Source organism: Marmota flaviventris, chromosome Y (genome assembly GCF_047511675.1).
Source record: "Marmota flaviventris isolate mMarFla1 chromosome Y, mMarFla1.hap1, whole genome shotgun sequence".
NCBI classification, from domain to species: Eukaryota; Metazoa; Chordata; class Mammalia; order Rodentia; family Sciuridae; genus Marmota; species Marmota flaviventris.
This window is the reverse complement of record NC_092519.1, coordinates 17,550,935-17,563,790: the sequence shown is the minus strand read 5'-3', so window position 1 is coordinate 17,563,790 and position 12,856 is coordinate 17,550,935.

Here is a 12,856-nt window from a genome sequence, read left to right as displayed (position 1 = left end):
CCTGTATTTGCAGCATTTTAATTCTTTATTTTATTTTATTTTTTAATATTTATTTTTTAGTTTACGGCAGACACAACATCTTTGTTTTTGTATGTGGTGCTGAGGATCGAACCTGGGCCGCACGCATGCCAGATGAGTGCGCTACCGCTTGAGCCACATCCCCAGCCCATAATTCTTTTTTTTAGAGTTTTCATCTCTCTTTTTCCCTTGAGTCCATTTTCTCTCATATTGCCCACTTTTATGACTTATATATGTTGTGACAAAATAAAAATTGTGAGAGGTTTTAAATATAATTACCAGGGTCATAGAAGAGAAAATAAACATTACTATTGTAATTATCATCATCATCATCACCACCACCATCATCATATCTAAAGTGCATAAGCCCTGATCCCATCCCTACCCCTTTTTATTTTATTTATTTATTTTTTTAACTTTTTATTGAAGTGCTTTTTAAATTCTTCCCAAGGGGCTCAGTATGTTGGTGAGGCTGGGTTTGAACTTGTGATTCTCATTCTATAGCCACTGGGATTACAGATGTGCTATCATGCCTGGCTCCTGGATGTTTCTTGAAACTTTGATGTAAATCAATATGTGCCTTCTTTCTGAGAGTTTCCAAGTCCTAATTGATTCAGAGGCAAGAATTACTTTTTAATGTGTTTCTGTATACAAATGCCCTTCAAGCTCTAAGACTCCAGAATGATTTTGAGCATCACAAGGACATTAATTCACACCTTATACTCCAAATTTTTATATTTCCAGTTGGAGTAAACTGAAGTCCACTTGAAAAAAGTTTATTTTACATAATTTCTGTTGAAAACAGGGTGGGAGACTGCTTTAGTATTTAAGGAATCAAACTATTCATTTCTGTTAAGATCTTATGATAAAATGAAATGTAAGTAATCACTGAGTATTACAGAATTCTTTTTTAACAAACAATTTTATTTTTCCCTCTGTGCACCAGACATCAGTTAATCAATTTTGCAGAGTCTCAGAGACAATGGAATGTGGGCTGTTGCTCATGTGAGTGTTCTCTAGATCACCCAGTGAAACTACAAAAGCAAACACCTGGGAGGGGTGAGTTGTGCCACCCACACATGCACACTCACACCCACGTGCACACGCATGTACAGGATCAAGTCACCCTTTTCACTACATACCCTCCATAGTGCAGTTCTCTCATCCTCACTGTGTCATGCAACTATTGATTTCTTTGACTTTTCTCAAAACGATGCTGCCCACTACTTTTTCTCAAAAATTATTATTACTTCATGACTTCTCAATTTATTCTTTTGTGTCTTTCTAAAGTTTGGTTACACATTGTGTATGTGAGTTGAGGCCTGTGCACTCCAGCATTCTGTGCAGATTGGCTAAATGTCTCTTTTTTCCTCCTTTGCTCCCTTGTTTCCTTCAGATTTCATCCAGGAGTGCTCCACCACTGAGCTTCCCCCTAGCCCTTTTATTGTTATTTTTTGAGATGGGGTGACGCTGGCCTCAAACTTGTGGTCACCCTGCCTCAGCCTCCTAGCAGCTAGGACCATAGAGATGTGTCCTTTTGTGCTCTGTGACTGGCCTCTTCCTTTTCCTTGGTGCCTTATTGGCCTGTTAATGACTCTGGGACCACCACTCTGTCACTCGTGTTTCTTCTAAGTCTCATGTGTTGTGTTGTATGTAGGCACATTAAAGGGCATTATAAAAGTCGTAATTTGTGTATTCTTTGGAGAGGCACCTTCTCAAAATATACTTTGCCCTGTACTACTTGAGTGGCTTTCTGTTTCTTTTCTTTCCCTGGTGCCAGGGACCCAATCTTGCCTTGTGCCTACTAGACAGGCACTCTAGCACTGAGCCCTCCCCTAGCTCAGGTGGTGAGTTTGCTGCTGCTGTGTGCCTGGACCCCACTGATGACCACTTGGGTAGATGCAGATCTGCAGGTCTTCCCCTGTGTTTTCACCTGGTCCCTTTCTTAAACATCTTTTACAGCAGAGAATTTTACCCACTGACATCCACCTTAGCTTTTCTTCCCATGACTAATACTTGGGTGAAATATGCCAGAAAACCCAGGCTGGACTTCTCTCTGTGTTCAGGGTACCTCAGTAGCCCTGTGAACATCATGTGATGATTTTCTTCAAACACAGCCTGTAATTAAAACTAGGTAAGGAGGGACCCAGTCGGATGTCTTAATGTATTGGTGCCCCCTTCTGCACCTAAGAATCTTAAATAAGGTTCTCCAGAGACCCTCACCATAATTTTCTTTAAAACAAATATCAGGAAAAGGTTTTGCAAAGATATCAATATGTGTTAGAACGAAGATGTGATGATGTTACTTTTTTTTTTTTGGTAAAGTTTGGAAGATCTCTGAATAATCTCAAAAATGATTAAACATTCACTTTCTTTGAACAATCAAAAAAAATTGATGTAGACTCCTACAAAAATAAAATAAAATAAACCTCCACCCCCTCCCACTGGGTGTAAAGATAATGAAATTCCAACATCAAGGTCCAGAAAATTTTAGGTGATACCCCTCTGAACCCTGCCGCGAATAAGTCAGCTCCCTGAATCTTCCTCAGGTGTCCAGCCTCACTTGCCCCAAGTCACTAATAGAGCCTCCATTGGCAAAAGATTTCACATGGTACCCAGGAATTTTTCTTTTAACATTAACAGCAGGGTCTCTGATTGGAATTCAGGAGCACTGGTTTCAAGGTTCCTAGACACTTTAGAGCTTCCTTTCCCAGCAGTCATGACCCAGACAAAATCCACAGTGGGTGCAGCACCGGGAGGTGGTCACCCTTCATGAAGGCAGTACACCTCTTGACCTTACAGACAATAAATTTCCAGGAGTCCTGCTTGCCAGTGCTTGCTCTGTGCTGCAGGGGGTCCTACATGTTGGTATGAACTTCTGGGTGTTCTTGCTGTGCTCTGCTGGGGTCATTCTACCCAGGAGTCCTGGACATTGCTGGTCCTGGGGTCTATTAATGACTGTGGAGCAGGAGGCACTTGCATGGATGCCCATTTACTCCTGGGTCTGATGAACTTCCTGGGCCATGACCACCCAGTTGTGCCTGGATCTTCTCTTCACTATCACCTTCTTCCATGCACTGCCTGGGCTCAGAGTCCCCTCAGTTCTCCACACTCATTTTCCTCTTTCCTGATGGCCTTGGTGGCCACAAGGGACCGTACCCCCTCTTAGCCTCATGGGCTCCCTCCAGACCCCTCTCAGCCCAGGGTCACCATGGTGTACACCACAGGTTTGGCATCTCCCCCTTCTGTGGAGTCTTGGTACACTGGGCCCCAGGCTCAACCTGGTGTGTGCCACAGGGTGGGCATCTCCTCCTGTTCTGTGGAACCCTGGTACACTCTGCCCCTACCCTGGGTACCCTGCAGGGAGGACAGAGGGCCTCCAGCAGAGAACCTGGGTTCTGATCTGCTGTGATAGTGTGATTTAAGGACCTCCATTGACCTGTCCTGTGCCCACCCAGGGGAAGACTCTGCAGGGCACCCTGGATGTATTATGCTCCCTGGAACATCCCCCCAGGGAGAACTGTGTTTGTGTCATCTGTGACTGGCTGTGATTTCTAATTTGTTTTTATTTGTAGTCTGAGGTAAACACAAATTTCATTCAACCAAAAGTGAGTTGACCAAATGAGAAAAGGGACTTGGGAGAGGAAGATTTCTTTTTCTTGGAGAGCATATTTCTTGATATTGTAAGTGCTTCTGGGATGGAGACAGCATGATTTGGAGGGAATTTGAGAAAAGCAAAGCAAGTGAAACCATTGTGACATGGGCTTCTGGAAAGGTGCTTTCAGCTGCTTCAACGGATAAAAATGAAAGTGGACCATTGATCTCAATTTGATGTATTTTTTCATAAGATAAAAGACCCTCCCATTATTGAAACAAATTCATGATGGTTAAGGCTGCTTCCATGTGAGGTGCAGACTCTGTTTTATTAATATAACATTAAAGATAGGTGTTATAATGTTAGCAGACTGGAACACGAGTAAAAAGCAAATGCTGTGTTGGCTTTTTTGACACACAAGAAAACACATCCGATTTATGTGTCATTCATTATCTCTCTTTCCTCTCTTTTTCCAAAATTTTAAATCAGAATAATTATGACATATCATGGTAGGTGAGTCATGGATATCTGTGACTCACATTTGATTAACCCAGGGGTACCTAACCCCTGAGCCCCATCTGCAGCCCTATTTTGCATTTTGGGGTCTCACTGAGTTGCTTAGGGCGTCCTTTTGGCTGAGGCTCGATTTGAACTCGAGATGCACCTGCCTCAGCCTCCCGACTGCTGGAATGACAGGCGTGTGCTACCATGCCCGGCTTTGTGCGTGGGTTTTAACACCCACCAGGTCTGAGGGTCCTGAGGGGGTGAGGGCATAGGGTACCCTGTTCTGAGCACACACTGCAGGAAGGTGACAGGAGGGCACATTAGCCTTCACTTTACCAGTCTCTCGGGGATCGCTACCCAGATAGAGCAGTGATGGGGTCCAGGCTGCAGGCCGGAGCTTCTGACCATGGTCCCCAAGTCACCCACCTGATTAGAGGGCATATCTCCCAGTGAGAAAGGCTTCTCTTCTTGGGGTGCAGAGCATGGCGGCTGCCAGTTGCTGGGTGAGTCTCACGCCCTCCTCCACCAGCCAGTCGATATTGGGGGGTCCTGAGAAAATCAGATGAATGTCATTTGGGAAAGGGACGGGAACACACTGGGCTCCAAAAGAGGCCAGCATGGAACTTCCCGGGGAGGCATGGCACCTGTCTTAGTGCGCCCAACTCTGAGTTTGCAAAGGACAGATGAGGCTCACCCTGGGCGGTTCCTCCTACAGCCCTCCCCCACCTTAGCTGTTGCCAAAGCAAAAAAGGGCCCCCAGATTTTGAATTTTGACTTTGGCCTGGGGGGGCTGGCACACAGACACCTTGCTGATTTCACTTTCGGGGGGTGATGGATGACAGATGTTGAACAGTGATTATAAACACAGGCTGCGTGAGAAGCTTTTGTCCAGCCAGGAATGAGGTGGGTTCTAACCCCGCTTGAGGCAGTCTGGGCTCAGCCAGGACCTTCGGTGGGTTGTGGGTGAAATGCACATCTGCTTGGTGACATTCTCCACTTAGAGTGGGTTATGGGTACCTCTTGTCACAATAACTCTATGGTAACATCACAGGTCTTCTTAGGAAGATGGATCCCAATAAAATTAGGTTTGAAGGAAGAGATGACCAATGTCACACACAAAGGCAAAGTTTTGGGCTTTTTCTTATTTTTTTTGGGGGGGGGTTATGCAACCCATGGGGCTTGTGTGCTTTGAATATCCCATCAACATTCATGAAGGGTGCACCCTGAGTTTCCTACCAGCTTTCTCAGGTGAAAAATACAACGAGAAAATGAAACACTTCACCTAAGAGCTTTTGCAGTCAGATGTGCAAAAATTGATTGAGAATCTCACTATAGATACAAATCCCAAAGGCAGTGACCCAGCCCCTAGAGCTCAAGGAATTTCCCCACGTACTGGCAGATGACAGGTGCTAGTCTCTTCCCTTCTACCTTGGAGGAGGCTGCATCTGGTGGGAGCGAAGCTATAGAAGCTCAGACCTTGTTCTTCATGCACCCAAAGCTGACCACCTAATGGTCCCCCCTAAGGACAGTTCTATTCCCCTGAGGACAACTGGCAAAGTGCAGAGACACTGGTGATGTCCCACTTTGGGATGTGGTGCTATTGGTGAGCAGCAGGTGGAGACCAGAAATATTGTTCAACATCCTACAATGCACAGGATGGGCCCATCACAGAGAGTGATCTGGGCCAGTGCACCAGTAGGACCAAGGCTAAAGAACCCAGCCTTAGCATGAGAATCTGTCAGTGCTTCCATTCATCCAGCCAGCCAGACACCCAGCCAGCCAACCATCCATCCGCCCATCCATCCATCCATCCATCCACTCACCCACCCACCCATTCATCCACCATTCAACCATCCATTTATCTATTCATCCATTCACCCATCCACCCATTTGCCCATCCACTCACCCATCTGCCTGCCCATCCACCCAACCATCCACCTATCCATGCATCCATCCAAGCATCCATCTAGCCATCCATCTAATCCACCCATCCATCCATCCTTTCATCCACCGAGACATATACCCAACATCCATCCATCCATTAATCCATTCATCTATCCATTCATCCATTCACCCATCCACCCATCCATCCATCTATCCAGGCAACCGTCTATCCATCCATCCATCCATCCATCCATCCACCCACCCATCCATCCATCTATCCATGCACCCAACCATCCATCCATCCAGGCAACCGTCTATCCATCCATCCATCCACCCATCCATCCATCCATCCATCCATTGATCCATCCATCTATCCATCCATGCACCCATCCATCCATCCATCCACTCATCCACCCATCTATCCATCCACCCACCCATCCATCCCCCCTCTATCCATCCATCCAGGCAACCATCTATCCACCCACCCATCCATCCATCCACTCACCCATCCACCCACCCATCCATCCATCCACTCACCCATCCATCCACCCATCCATCCATCCACCCATCCACCCACCCACCCATCCATCCATCCACCCATCCATCCATCCACTCACCCATCCACCCACCCATCCATCCATCCACCCATCCACCCATCCACCCACCCATCCATCCATCCACCCATCCACCCACCCATCTATCCACCCACCCATCCATCCATCCACTCACCCATCCACCCACCCATCCATCCATCCACCCATCCACCCATCCACCCACCCATCTATCCACCCACCCATCCATCCATCCACTCACCCATCCACTCACCCATCCATCTATCCATCTACCATGGGTGGACGGGCAGATAGACGAATGGATGATTCCTGGATGAAAACATGGGCAGATGGGTGGTTGGAGGGATGGCTCATTCATGGATGGATACATAAGATGCATGCTGATGGATTTGGGGTAAAATTCTAGTGATTTGCTGACTCTGAGAATAAAGGGCTCAAAATGGATGACAATTTTACAAGCCTGTGTGTAATCCTCTATACAGTTTAGCCAAAATAAGAAAATACCCCACACTCTCTAAGATCCTCTGGCCTCCAAAGACCCCCATTCAGAACTTCTCTTTGGCCCCCATTTTGGCCCTGGCTCCCCCACACCCCACTAAGACATGATTTTTGCCCTAGTCCTCAGTCATACTGGGGATCAGGGTTTCTGTGAACACAGAATATGTGAGTATTTTTTGGACTCACTGCTTTCAAATCCTTTGGGTCTGAACCCAGCAGTGGCATTGCTGGGTCATATTGTGATTCAGTCTTAAGCTTTTGAGGGGTCACCATATTGTTCTTCCAAGGGCCACCTGGAACCCCAGGAGCTGAGAGAGGCAGGAGAAGCCTCCCTGGAGCCTGTGGAGGGAGCTGGACACCATTGTAAGAGGCAGGTCCTGTCCACACCTTGACCCCAGAACCTGTGAGTGGGACCTTGTATGGAAACAGGGTCTCTGCAGAGGTTGTTAGTGAAGGGTCTGAGATGGGCTCCTCCTGGGTCAGGGGGCCCTCATGCAATGGCCGTGTCCTCCCAAGAGACAGAGGAGGGGACCCAAACCCAGAGAAGGAGCCACATGGAGATGGAGGCAGAGACTGCAGTGAGGGGCCACCAGCCCAGGGCCACCTGGAGCCCAGGAGCTGGAGAGGCAGGAGGAGCTCCCTGGAGCCTGTGCAGGGAGTTCAGGCTGGGACCCTGGTCCAGCTTCTGCCCTCCAGGGCTGGGGTAGGGGGAGGTGGTTCCTGGATTACTTTTAAGTCTCTTTGTTTTGGGTTATTTATTACAGCAGCCCCAGGAAAACCCTCACAAACTCAGCCCGGCCTCAAGTTGTTTGAGAGGGCTATTTTCACTCTTGGAAAAGAATCATGTTTGGTGCTGAGTTCCGCAGCACTAAGAAATTTCATTTGCACTGGTCGATTTTAAGTGAATTATTCCCCTAAACTGCACACACACAGCACCACCCCACCACCCAAACCGCACTCTACCTCAGTGTATGGTTCCCATAGCAACCAACATCCCCGATGCCCAGATCATCTGCCAAGATCAGCAGGACGTTTGGCTTGGAGGCGTTCGGTGATTTCGGCTCACAGGTCTGCAGAAGCCAACATACAAGGAGGAGAAGCAGCGTGGAGTCCCTGCAGAGGAAAACAAAAGGCAGAAAATAAATGTACAGGATTTGGGATGCAAAGTATACACCATGCACATGTAGATGTCAGGGGTTTATCTATCTCCTATGATGCCAACTGAGCCCCGAGAGAATTATCCAGCTGTGGGAAGCCTCTGGTTTTGCATGGGGTCCAACAGCGAACCAGGGTGGAGTCACTACTGCTAAAGGCCACACAATCAAGATGACGCTGATAGGTCCATTTCCTCCCTGCACCCAAACTGGAGATTCTCAGCAAGCAATCAGAACCTGAGCCCTCGTAATAAGAAGGTTCCCTCCACTTCAACCCCATGAAAACAGAGCAGAGGTCCCCTCTTTATCCTCTGGGGACACATTCCAAAACTCTGAGAGGATGTAGAAAGTTCAACTAGTACCTAACCCTATATAGACTACACTTGTCCAGTATATATAGATGCCTGTTATAAAGTATGATTTATAATCTAGGCACAGCAAAGGATTAACAGGGCAAATCATAACAAAATAAAACAGTTGTAACAATGTGCTGTGATAAATGCCTGACTTACAAGTTTTTCACTTTCTGTTTTTTCCCACTTATTTTTGGACATTCGGGAACTGAATCCTGGGAGATTTCTGACCACTAAATTAAGGAACAATTACTGACTGCATTTGTGGTGACCTTTTGTCGCTACCAACACACCGGGGTGACCCTGGAAACACCCTTTCTTGTTGTGCAAGTCATGGTCTCTTTGAGTTTGTTTTGTCACTAAATGGGTCCTTTAGTGAGCTCAACTCTCAGTAAAGTGCGGGCAAAGTTGGTGAGAGTTGGGGTTCAGAGCCTGGGGCCTGACGTTTGGGGTCCTCGGTGGGTCAGAAGGCAGCTGATGGTTGGCAGGCGCCTTGGCCCACAGTGCGCAGAGCCAAGGCTGTGCTAAGCAGCAGGCAGGGCACTGGGAGGACGGGACCGCAGGGACACAGATGGGGGATTCACAGCAACCCTAGAGACGCAGTGCAGCCGGCAGAGAAGAGAGTCCCTGAGCGTCTGAACAGGGGGCCAGGCGCCCCACCGCCCCAGCGGCTACTAGGAGCATCACTGGCGGGTCCTGGGCTCCACCCGCCCCAGGACCCAGAGGGACTCGGTTGTCCAGGACACGCTGGGGAACCGGGGAGGGCGGGCGGGCGGAGTTACTTGAGTGTGGAGAGGGGAGGGTAGCCGGAGGGAAGGGGCGGGGGCTGCCGTAGATCTTGTGCGCCTGGGGGTGGGGGACCGGAGCCCAGTCTCACTGCTGGAGAGACGGGGACGCGCGAGGGCGCAGTGGGCGGACTGGAGGACCAGGAGCAGGACGGTGAGTCCTAGCGCTGGGAGGGGGATCCAGCTGTGGCAGGGGGCGGGGATGGAGAAAAGTCAAGGGTCCCCACGCTGCTGTGGGGGGGGGGGGGGGTTCAAAAGGCCGTGCACAGCTGCGCTGGGGCGGGATGGGGGACTTGGGAGCCAGGAGCAGGACGGGGCTGTCCTAGAGTGGGGTGGTGGGCGTGCTGGGGGTGGGACAGGGACCAGCCTGAGTGTTGGGCACCACGAGCTGGGGCTACGAGGGGGACGCGCCCTGGAGCTGGACTGCGCCTTCCTAGAGGGACCCAGGGTGGAGGGCGGTGCAAGGGCGTGCTCTAACCTGCGCAGTAGACTGCAGGGGGCGGTGCAAGGGGCGTGGCCTAGAGGGGGCGTGCTGGGGGTGGGGTAAGGGGCGAGCCTCAGTGTGGGCGGGCAACGCAGAGCACATTTCTTAAGACAAGCAGCCCGATGCCCCGTGTCTCCCCAATAAATTTGAAGCACTCCGTGTCCCGTTCTGGTCCCCACCCACAGCCATGGCCTGTCACACACTCTAAGACACAATCCTGCCCCTCCCCCAACACGGTCTTGACGCCGGCTGAGACTCCTGTCCGGTCCCCTCCCCATAAGGCCGTTTCGCCCCATCACTCCCAGAAAACCACCCGGTCCCGACTCGGGGCCCGGCTTGAGCCCCCCCCCCCCCGCACGGCCGCGCCCCCTCCCTGATGCTGCTGGGGAGCCCCCAGGAACAGTCTAAGCCACTGCTGTCCCGCTCCAGGGCCTCTCTCCCCTCCCCCCAGCACTGACCGTCCCTCCAACTCTAGGGCCACCACTGGACCCCTGCGCCGCCCCTTCCCCTTCTAAGTCACTCCCCAGTTCGCTCCTGGACCCATGTGTGTACCCTGGGGCAGCTCCGCGGTGCCCAACACTTAGGACCACCCCTGTCCCGCCCCGAGCACGTCCAGTCCATCCATCCTAGGGCACGCCCCTTGCACCACCAGTTTTTTTTTTTTTTTTTTTTTTTTAATGTGTGTGTGTGTGGGGGGGTGGGGTGGTGTACAGAAGTGTCAGAGTGGGGCAGGGGACGTGCCTTATAGAGATTGTGGGACTTGGCCATGGGGAGGGGTCCGGGCTCCGAATGGGAGGGGCAGAGCGGGTCTTAGTGGGGGGACACTCCAGCGCATCTGTGCTGACCTGGTGTGGGGGGACACAGGCCGTGAGGGGGCAGAGAGCGGGTCTTGGAGGGGTTCGGAGGCCCGAGGGTGTCAGCGTGGGGAGGCGAGTCTCTGAGGCCCTGGAGTGGGGCGTGTCACCCCGCTGGACCCGGGAGCGGCCCCGCGGGCGTTGCGAGCGCAGTTTCCGCGGCTCGACCCGGGCCCCCTTCCTGCTCGGTCGGCGCCCCCTGCTGCTCTCCGGGCTGTGCAACCTCCGCTTCCTTCCCAGGGTCTCGCGCTGTCCCCTCCCCAGACCTGAGTGGCTCTGCGCCCCAGGGTCCCACGCGGAGACACATCCCCTGGGCCTGCGAGCGGCCCTCTGCGTGGATCCCATGGCTGTGCGCTGGGATCTGGGCGCTGTCCTCTCCACCCACCGGGCTGCTGGGCGTGCTCCTTGACCCTAGTAGATCTGATTAACCTCGGGAGTGGCGCCTGAAAACAGGTTCTCCCGGGTCCCCACCGCCTGGTGAAGCTGGGGCTTCTGGAGCTGCTTAATCTGGATGGAGCCCGAGCAGAGCGACTGCCCCATACAGCCAGGGCAGTTTAGGGAACGCTCCTCTTTTTTTATTCCTTCCAAGGGTCTTGGGACAGCCCCACCCCCCTCATAGAATTGGTGCGAATTCAGCTCCACCAGGCTCCGGTTTGGAATCTCCAGGGTGCTGGACTCTTGCTCCTTTGTGCACGCAGGCCCTGGGGTGAAGCCAGAATTAAACCGGCAGTCAGTATAGACAGGAAATGGAGTGAGGCCAATTTTGATGAGTCTGGCAAGTTGGAGACTGTTCCCTGAGGGATTGAAATGTTAGTTCCTTCAGAGCCCTTCCTCCACCCTTATGGAGCACCTGCCCTTGAGCCAATCTGCTGTTAAAATAGCTTGTCCCAGGAATTGCCCCTCCCTACAGGGAGCTACAAGGTTTTTGATTAATTGTCCTGGCTGCTCCACCCTGCCCTTTCCCCTTCAGCTCTTCTGGTTCCCACCTTTTGACCAGCTCAGGAGCATCCCTGGGCCTAGTCAGGTTCCTAGGAAGGAGGAAGATGAGGGGAAGAGGGCCCCAGAACCAAGGAAGCCTAGGACACATAAAAAGGGCAGAACACCTTGCTTCCTGGGATACCAGGACACCAGCTGTGGCCCCTTCTCCCTCCCAGGAGAAGTCTGTGTTCCCCCTTTTTAAATAAACCCTGCTTCATATGCTTGCTTGGGCGTGCTCCTCTAATGTTCAAACGTCAACATGTGGGAAGGCAGAACTCCTCACCAGTAACCATGGTATCATTTGGGGGTCCTACCAGCTCTTAATGCTTAAGTGCAGTTAGTGCAGCTGCCACTCTTCAAGACTGGGGTGAAGGGCTTCCCTGCCTAGGCAGCTCCCAATCACCTGTTAAGTGTTTTGTTTATGATCCTCATGATATGGAGAACAGGGTACCCGTCAATCAATAATAAAAGTACATGTAGCCTGAGAATGCAGGAAAATCCCCAGAATGAGGCCAAGGACACAATTGAGACAGGCCCCAAGGTGTGTTTCAGTATCTCTCAGGATACAAACCATAGTGTTATTCCTTAAGAAATTCACAGAGAAAAAAATCACAAATCAGGGTTCCTGAGAAAAGCCTAACTGACTAGAAATGTTTATCCCATGGTTAACAATGTACACTGGTCTCCCCCGGCTTTCTAAAGGCACAATCGGTGCCACAGCCTAGTTACAGAAAAACAATTCCTGCGCCAAGTGTACAAGGACCACCATATGTAGCTTGCGTAATTAAAGGAAGATTATAGTATTCCCCTGCAGGACAAGAGGCTAATCAAAATACATCCCCCCTCATTAACACACCCTCTTTTGCCTCACACAGGAATTCATGATGAAAGTGGAAAACACATAGTTAATGGCAAATGGGTTGAGGAGCAGAGCCTGCCTTTTAGTTAAAAGATTACAAAGACACAAGACTTGGTGTGCTTTGACTAAAGACCAAGAAAACTCTTTAAGAAAGCAACTAAATAGGTCATATGAAAAACGGAAATTACTTTGGGAATTAAAAATAGAATAATGTAAAATTAATATAGATATATTTTAGAGTCACATTGGAATAATAGGCTTTCACTATTTTAAGTGTGTTTTACTGGGACTTTAGATTAAAAGTAAGAAAGTTACTAA